Genomic DNA, 8,008 nt, shown 5'->3' with positions numbered 1-8,008 from the left:
TATCTACCTCGAGAGTTCAGTCATGTGATCTGTGTGTGTGTTTACATTCTTCCAAGGGCCAACGCAGCAGCTGCCTGTGAGGAAATACACACAGTTACAGCAAGACTGCAGACACAACACCCTGAGGCTTTCATTATTATATCTGGAGACTTCAATCATGCCACACTGGATTCTACTCTGGCTGCTTTTCACCAGTTTGTAAATTGTCCCACAAGGAGCAACAGGACAATTGACCTACTATATGCCAATGTGAGAGATGCATACAGAGCCACCCCCCTCCCCCCACTAGGGAAGTCAGACCACAACCTGGTTTACCTACAGCCACAATACACACCCCTCATCCAAAGGCAGCCTGTCACAACACGCTCCATCAGGAGATGGACCCCAGAAAAGGAGGATGCTCTGAGAGACTGCTATGACACCACAGACTGGGATGTGCTTCTGAGCCCACATGGTGAGGACATAGAGGGGGCGACACTGTCTGACAGACTACCTTAACTTTTGTGTGGACACGGTCGCCCCTGCTAAGACTGTACGGTGTTATCCTAATAACAAACCGTGGGTAACACAGGAAGTCAAAGCTGTCCTCAACATGAAGAAGAAGGCTTTCAGGAGCAAAGTGAAGGAGGAGATGAAAGCAGCACAGCGGGAGGTGAAACGCTGCCTGAGGGAAGCAAAGGACACCTACAGCAGGAAGGCGGAGCAGAAGTTGGAGAGGAACAATATGAGGGAGGTCTGGAATGGTGTGAAAACCATCACAGGCCACAACACCAAGAACAGCACAGTGGGGGGGACTGTGGAGAAGGCAAACGAACTCAACAACTTCTTCAACAGGTTTGACCAGCCCACAAACCCCCCAGCCTCACCTTTACTACAGAGCCCTCTCCCCACTCTCCTACTTCCCTCGCTTCCCCCCCATCCTGACACTATGACACCCTCCTCCTCCAACCCCTCTCTCAACAGCAGGACATCTCCCCCCCCCTCCTTCCAATCATCTCCCAGTGTCACAGTGGATCAGATCAGAAGACAACTGAGGAAGCTTCGCTCCAGAATGGCAGCAGGCCCAGACAAGGTGTGTCCTAGGATGCTAAAGGCGTGTGCTGCTGAACTTGGGGAGCCGCTACAACGAGTCTTCAATCTCAGTCTGCGACTGGGGAGAGTTACCGCCCTATGGAAGACATCCTGCATCGTCCCGGTCCCCAAAAGGAACCGGCCCAATGAGCTGAATGACTTCCGACCGGTGGCACTGACGTCACATCTTATGAAGACTCTAGAGCGGCTGTACCTCCTACATAGAGCCCACTCACACCTGGACAAGGGAAAAGGCATGGTCAGGATCCTGTTTCTTGACTTTTCCAGTGCCTTTAATACCATCCAGCCCTGTCTGCTCCAGGAAAAACTGAACAGGATGCAGGTGGACCCCTGCCTGGTCGCTTGGACCTCTGACTACCTCACTGACAGACCACAGGCTGAAGGACATCACGTCTGACACTGTGGTCAGCAGCACAGGAGCACCACAGGGAACTGTGCTTTCCCCTCTTCTCTTCACCCTGTACACCTCTGACTTCTGCTACAACTCTGAATTATGTCATATTCAGAAGTTTGCAGATGACACAGCCATCATGGGGTGTATCTGGGATGATCAGGAAGAGGAGTACAGAAGTCTGGTGAGGAACTTCATCACATGGAGTCACACAAACCAACTGAGCTGTAGTGCCTCTTCACTTCACTGTGCAATACTTTTAGTGCAATACTTTTAGTGCAATACTTTTTGTGCAATACTTTTTGTGCAATACTTTTTGTTAATAGTCAGCGGTGCAATAGACTTCAATACTTGAAATGTGCACTTCCCTTGTATTCTTATTTCTATTTATTCTATTTATCCCTTTCGTATATTTTATTTATATATGTCTCTGTATTTATATATGTGTATATATATATATAATATTCTGCTCACGTTCTGTAACTCCTGTCGGTGCTGTGCTATTGGAAACCCAATTTCCCAGAGGAACCCACCCGAGAGATTAATAAAGTTTTATCTTATCTTAGTTGAAATTTATTACTTGCAAATTTCCACAACCCTCTATCCATAACACGCTCTAGGCATGCGTATACATAGAACCTCCGCTACCGTTGTGTATATTTTATTATCTTATTTGTTTTGTATTTCTTGACTTTATATTCTAGTATTCTTTTGCTATCTATACCTGAGCTGCGGTAACGAGCAATTTTTCCCACCGTGAGATCAATAAAGTCTTGTGTTTCTTATGTTATCGTATCTTATATATATATATGCACACACAGACACACAACTACTGAGAAAACAGCATGATCGTTAACTGCAGGCAGATGAAAAATGACCTTTGAACCATGTTGGTTCCATGTCACAATGAAAAGCTTTCTTGGTTTGAAAATGACCTTTGTTATTTTGCAGAACTACATAAGGGCAACACTATGTTCTTATACTAGTGTAATTTAATCTACAGCAATGGGTATGCAAAGCACTCCTTATAATAAAGGTTAGGGCATGCATTAATCCTTAACAAACAATCAAATAAAATAAATACTGTTGAACAAATCTCATCAACGCTTGATTTTAACCACAAGCAATCTTTATTAGTATTAAAGGCAAACAATATTGTTTGCCTTTAATACATCGATATTTTAGTAATTTAGGGTAAATTTGTAGTTTATCATTAACAGGAACACAGTGGAAAGAAACTAACATTCGGATTGTATGTATTCAAAGGAACTACTTCCGCCTTTCATAGTCATGTGCGAAATACGGCTGTATAAATGTCTTGCTGCCCCTTGGCGTGCGCACTCACAACAATGGCCGATCGTAACTGGAGTCATGTGTGAATGTATTTTACCTCCACAAACAGCTGAGACGTGGTTTGCGATACATGTGGCAAAAAAGTGAGGTGTTGTGGCCATACTTGCCAACCTTGAGACCTCAGAATTAGGGAGGCATTCAAAAGGGCTGTTGGGGGGGGGGTGATAAATACATTTTACAGGGTTTATTTATTGGGTAAAATACGTTAAATGTCACCGTTATTATCGGCCGGTCCCGAAACAGCGGGGGTGTCCAAATTCAGAGGCTGCTTCCACCTGAGGACCCGGCCTTCGCGGTCTAAAGAAAACCGGGTAGTACGTCGTGAGCTCCCTCAGTGGAGTGAAACTGCCGTCTGCTCCTTGCTATCCAAAATATAACCGGGCGCTGACGTAAACGCTTCTGTTTAATCAGTTTTCTGTTTAACGTTTATTCAGCTGTGTGAAAACCCCGGAGGAACCCTCCCGAGGGATTAATAAAGTTTAATTTAATCTAATCTAATCTAATCTAATCTAATCTAATCTAATCTAATCTAATCTAATCTAATCTAATAACTTTAATCTCAGCCAAACCGATTTACTCACGAACAAATAAAACACTGAAAAAGCCAAACAATAGCATTTTTAAGTTATCAAAGTGACTTATATATCATGTTTAACCCGAGTAGTGAAAGACCGCAGGGGTTTGAAGACGATGTGTCGGTCGGCTCAGATATTTGAAGTTTACACAGCTACAGTCTCACCTGAAAATATGTTAAAAGTTTTTTTGCGACCCAGAAAGAGAAATAAGAGTAATATTAAAACTAAGGTGCTGCCGCCATTGTTGGAAACTGGAATTGGCTGAGCCATGCTATGAATTCTGCAATATGGTTTTTCAATTTTGTATTGTATTGTATTTTTCATTTCTATATGACGAATCCTGCATTATTAAGTGATAAGAACAAGTAATCTGATGTCCTGTAATCATTATGACGCTATAATTTGAGATACAATTAATAAAATAAGTTTTTGTACAAAGTATCGGTATCGGATCAGTATCATCGATACCACCCTGGATATTACTTGGTATCGGATCGGAAAGGAAATCAGTGGTATCACACATCACTATTTAGGACTCATTTTTCCAAAAGATTGAATGTTGACTTAAAAAAAATAGAAACATATCTTTTCATTTAACTAAGTGTAGTATTGCCAATTATCTATTATACTTGCAAATCTGGATCTGGGGTATTTACATCTAATCTATAAATGTATTTCCCCCCATTTGCAGCAAATTACTAAGAATATTTTGATAGGAAAATGCAAATTACTTAAAAGTACTCACCACTGTTACTCCATGCAGTTCAGCTGTGTCCAGTCACTGAAGGAGGAATGCACTGTCTGCCTTCTTAAGTCCTCTGCAGCTGCAAGCACGTGTGTAAGTGTGTGTGACGCCTGAACACATCACAAGAAGCTCCATGCACGTTTGTGCTCAGGTGTGTGTGTGTGTACATGTGTCCATGGATGTGTGGTTATAAATGTTTGCATTTGTGTGTGTGCTTATGAGAGATGGAGTCAAACTGATGGGCAGTGTGGAATTTGGTATTTGTTAATGTGACTTTCAATTTCTCAGTTAATAATCACAGCTACGAAATCACATAGCATACTTCTGGTCTTTAGTAACCTGCAATTATTGTGCAATACATTAATTTGCATGAAGTTAATATTGAGTAAGTGAGTGAATGAGCTTCAGAGTTACTGCTGTGGAAATCTAGAGACTAAATAAGATGAGCAGCTGCGCTAAACAGCACAATTTGGATACAATAACTAAATTTACTGACTTTTACACTAGTATATGCCAATTCTACAATATTTAAATATGATATATATATATATATATATTTCATATATGGGTAGGGGTGGGTTTTGATAATCGATTTATTGCTTAAAATCCATTCTGGCTTCGATAACGTGATATCTATTCATTAAAATCCTGAATCAATTTTTTAATATAAATTTATTTTGCCCGAAATGCCACAATCTTAGGTGAAACCTCACAAAATTTCAACAACCACCAAACAGCTAAAACAGTGAATGAGAGCAGGAACACGGATTCTGCACATAAATGTAAACACAAAGCGCGGACCCGCTGACGGATCAGAATCAGTGAGATGTGGCTTTCTCACCCGATGGCACAGACACGGTCGGGGCTGAAAGCTGACAGCTCGCTGATTCTGATGTTTTGGCGGATCCGCGCTTTGTGTTTACGCAATTTTTGCGCTGATTCTAAAGCTGATAATTTTATCTCTCTCCAAACAATATTGACCAAACCAGCAGCAAAAGAAGATCCAAACTACGCTTTACATAAACACTGTCATGGACTCCCTCTGACTTTTACTGTTTTGCTTCCAACACGATAAAATCACACGTCATGCACAGCTCTCTCCCTCTTGCTCTCTCTGTACTTCAAGAACAGTTTCCCGTCTGAAAATCTGTTTTATTCGCTTCTTTGTTACGCACAAGTCTACCGTTGTTTACAGCACTGTTGGACACTGTTTTTTCCTTTTACTTACTTCCGAAAAGAAAACATAATTTCTGCTGTTCAATGGGCTACTGAACAAATTGAAACTTTTTAAAATTATGCAAAATGCAAAATGCTTAGCCGTGTCTCTACTAAAACCGCTGTAACTTCATAGGTAATGTTCATATGTTGATTAATGGTTTTCTTTCGTTTTTGATATACTTTTTATAAAATCCCAGGCCAGGAAAATCACCTTCATGTTTTTCTGTGTTTTATCTTCAGCTACTTTGACACAAAGGCGTCTGCTGTGATGCTTACACGTTTGATAAAGTCTTGCGAGTGACAGACGATACTCAGCCCTATATATGGGACATTCCTTTTATATGAACATACATGTAGAGCAGGGGTAGGCAACCTTTGTGATGACAAGTGCCATCTAAAATTTCCTCAGAAGTCAATGTGCCATATAATTGCATTAGCAATAAATTTAGTAATGCTCTATATTAACAGTTGCTGCGCTGAGCGGAGAGCTCCTGAAGCATTTGAAGTGTCGGAATGTGGAAATTTCAATATCACTTGAAAAAACTGACAGCTAGCAACGTCCCTCTCACCAGTAGGCTAAGTGATTTTTAGCCAATTACAAGCTGAATCTGGTAGTTGGGGGTGTTAGCTAAGATACTGTCATTAAGAAGCGGTACAACAAATGTGTCTATGTGAGCTAATTTGCGATGTGCACCGCTGGCCCGGCCATTTATTTTTTTATTGCACCCTCTCAGATTAATTCACTGCGTGTCGTGCCCAGGGCTGGAGTGGGACAAAAAATCGGCACGGGCATTTTGACTAGAGACCGGCCCACCAGGTATTATAGGAAAAGCCATAAAGCCTTTGAATGAAAACAAACGCTGTTTTGACAGTGATGTACAGTCTTGTTGGTATATGTATGATTTCTATACGTTGTACATCAGATAAAAAGTTTGGTTGTAAGATTCAGATAATTATTTAATAAAAGCTAGACATTTTAAATGAGAATAAGAAAGAAAAGTATTTATTTTGCCCCCCTTTCCCTGTTAATGCCCTACCTGGCCTCCTGGCAAAACTTTGCTAGAGCTGCCCCTGCACAGTTACCAGCTGTCAGCTACTTAGAAAAGGATCCTGGTGTCATTTGTCTCTCAGAAACAGCTCATAACTTTCCTTCAACTCATTTATGTCACCTAAAAGGTAAACCTATTTCTCCATCACCTGTTCGGCTCTGATGATTCATCTTCATGTTTCGCTCTCACCAGATATCCAAACCGATACCATGACCAGCAGCTTTTACAGCTGTGGCTCCAGCAAATATCAAAGAGGGAGGGTTCCTGGGGCATGGAGAGTTCAGGGGGGTGACGCAGCAGATTTCTGTTGAGTCAGTGCTGAGATGACGCACGTAGGACTCATTTTCTTCACTCCTCCTCCGATGACACAGGCCCCGCTGTCTGAAGGTACAGGCCCAAATCTCTTAAGGAGCCCTGGCGGCACTTTCTCTGTTTCCAGCTTAAGTATGACATAATCTGATTCTTGGTCTTCAAAGTTAAAGACCATGGTAACGTTTACAAATTCATGCCAGTTAGGTGTGTTTGATTTAACCCAGTAGTCGAATAAGTGGGCGTAGGTCAAGATAAAGTTGTCAAATAGCACAAAGCCTGTGCCTTGCTTTATGAAGGAACCAGTTATGAGACAAACTGACTCGCTCAGTTCAAGCAGCAACATAACACTGCGAATTTCGGTAAAAGACTGTCGGCTCTTTCCAAAGGTCTCCTTCCTGTATTTCAGTGCTTCCAGAAAAAATTTTTTAGGGAATCTACTCTCCATCCATCGTTTCAGACGCGGATACTGCTGACAAAGTAGATCGTAAACCTCCTTACGGTCAATGCTGCTGCCCGTTTCTTTGATTGCCATTTTTAGACTCAATCCGTTCTGCCGTGCTACATCTAAGACTGATGTCATTCCACCGCTGCGCTTTGCATTATTTGATGCGTGTGGAGGTTTCTACTGCCCTGGGATGGCTACATCTTTTATTTCCGTATCTGCTCCCTGTGGAAAACATATCTGGAATTTCTTATTGTCTTGACAATCTATTATGTCTGTGCACTCAGTCTTACGTTCGTTAACCAGCTCAAAGTAGCCCAGGTCATCGGTGAAGCGTCTGTCTCTTTTCAGAGCCTCGGCCGCAGTTATTCCCTTCTCCCCGTAAACACAAAGATACTTGAACTGTTTTAAAGCTTCATTTTTTTAAAAACTTTTCTCTTTTTTATGTCATTTAGTCCTCCCTTTGTACCGATGTAAAAGACAGAATAGCAATCTCTCGCCTTAACCATCTTCTTATATTTAATGAAAGGCCTCCGTGCAAGCTTGAACATGTTGCGTGTGCCGTCTGAACTGGATTTCAGTCTGAACTGATGTCCGTGTTGGTCCTGCAGAGAATCAGAGTTGGAAAAGTTGTTACTGTAGTAAAAAACAAAATGTATTGCATTTTGTTCATAATCTCTTTAAAGTCATGATCGTTTTTTTTATCGCTTTCACCGGAGTGGGTAAATGAATCTGCAAAGTTAAAAAAACTGATTTACATTTATTGTTTATTACTTTTATTGGACATCATCCGATCTCATTTATACACATTCAAGATATAAAGTGGAAAAT

The 8,008-nt window shown here is 41.4% G+C and overlaps 1 pseudogene; it reads right to left on the bottom strand.

Annotated features, from left to right (window-relative positions):
* Nucleotides 1-6,703: 6,703 nt before the first annotated feature.
* Nucleotides 6,704-7,686, bottom strand: LOC113006965 (serine protease FAM111A-like; annotated as a pseudogene).
* Nucleotides 7,687-8,008: the final 322 nt, after the last annotated feature.

This window comes from Astatotilapia calliptera, chromosome 15, assembly GCF_964374335.1.
Source record: "Astatotilapia calliptera chromosome 15, fAstCal68.1, whole genome shotgun sequence".
In the NCBI taxonomy this organism is placed as follows: domain Eukaryota; kingdom Metazoa; phylum Chordata; class Actinopteri; order Cichliformes; family Cichlidae; genus Astatotilapia; species Astatotilapia calliptera.
The sequence above is the reverse complement of the archived record's forward strand: the minus strand, read 5'-3'. Positions and strand labels throughout refer to the sequence as shown.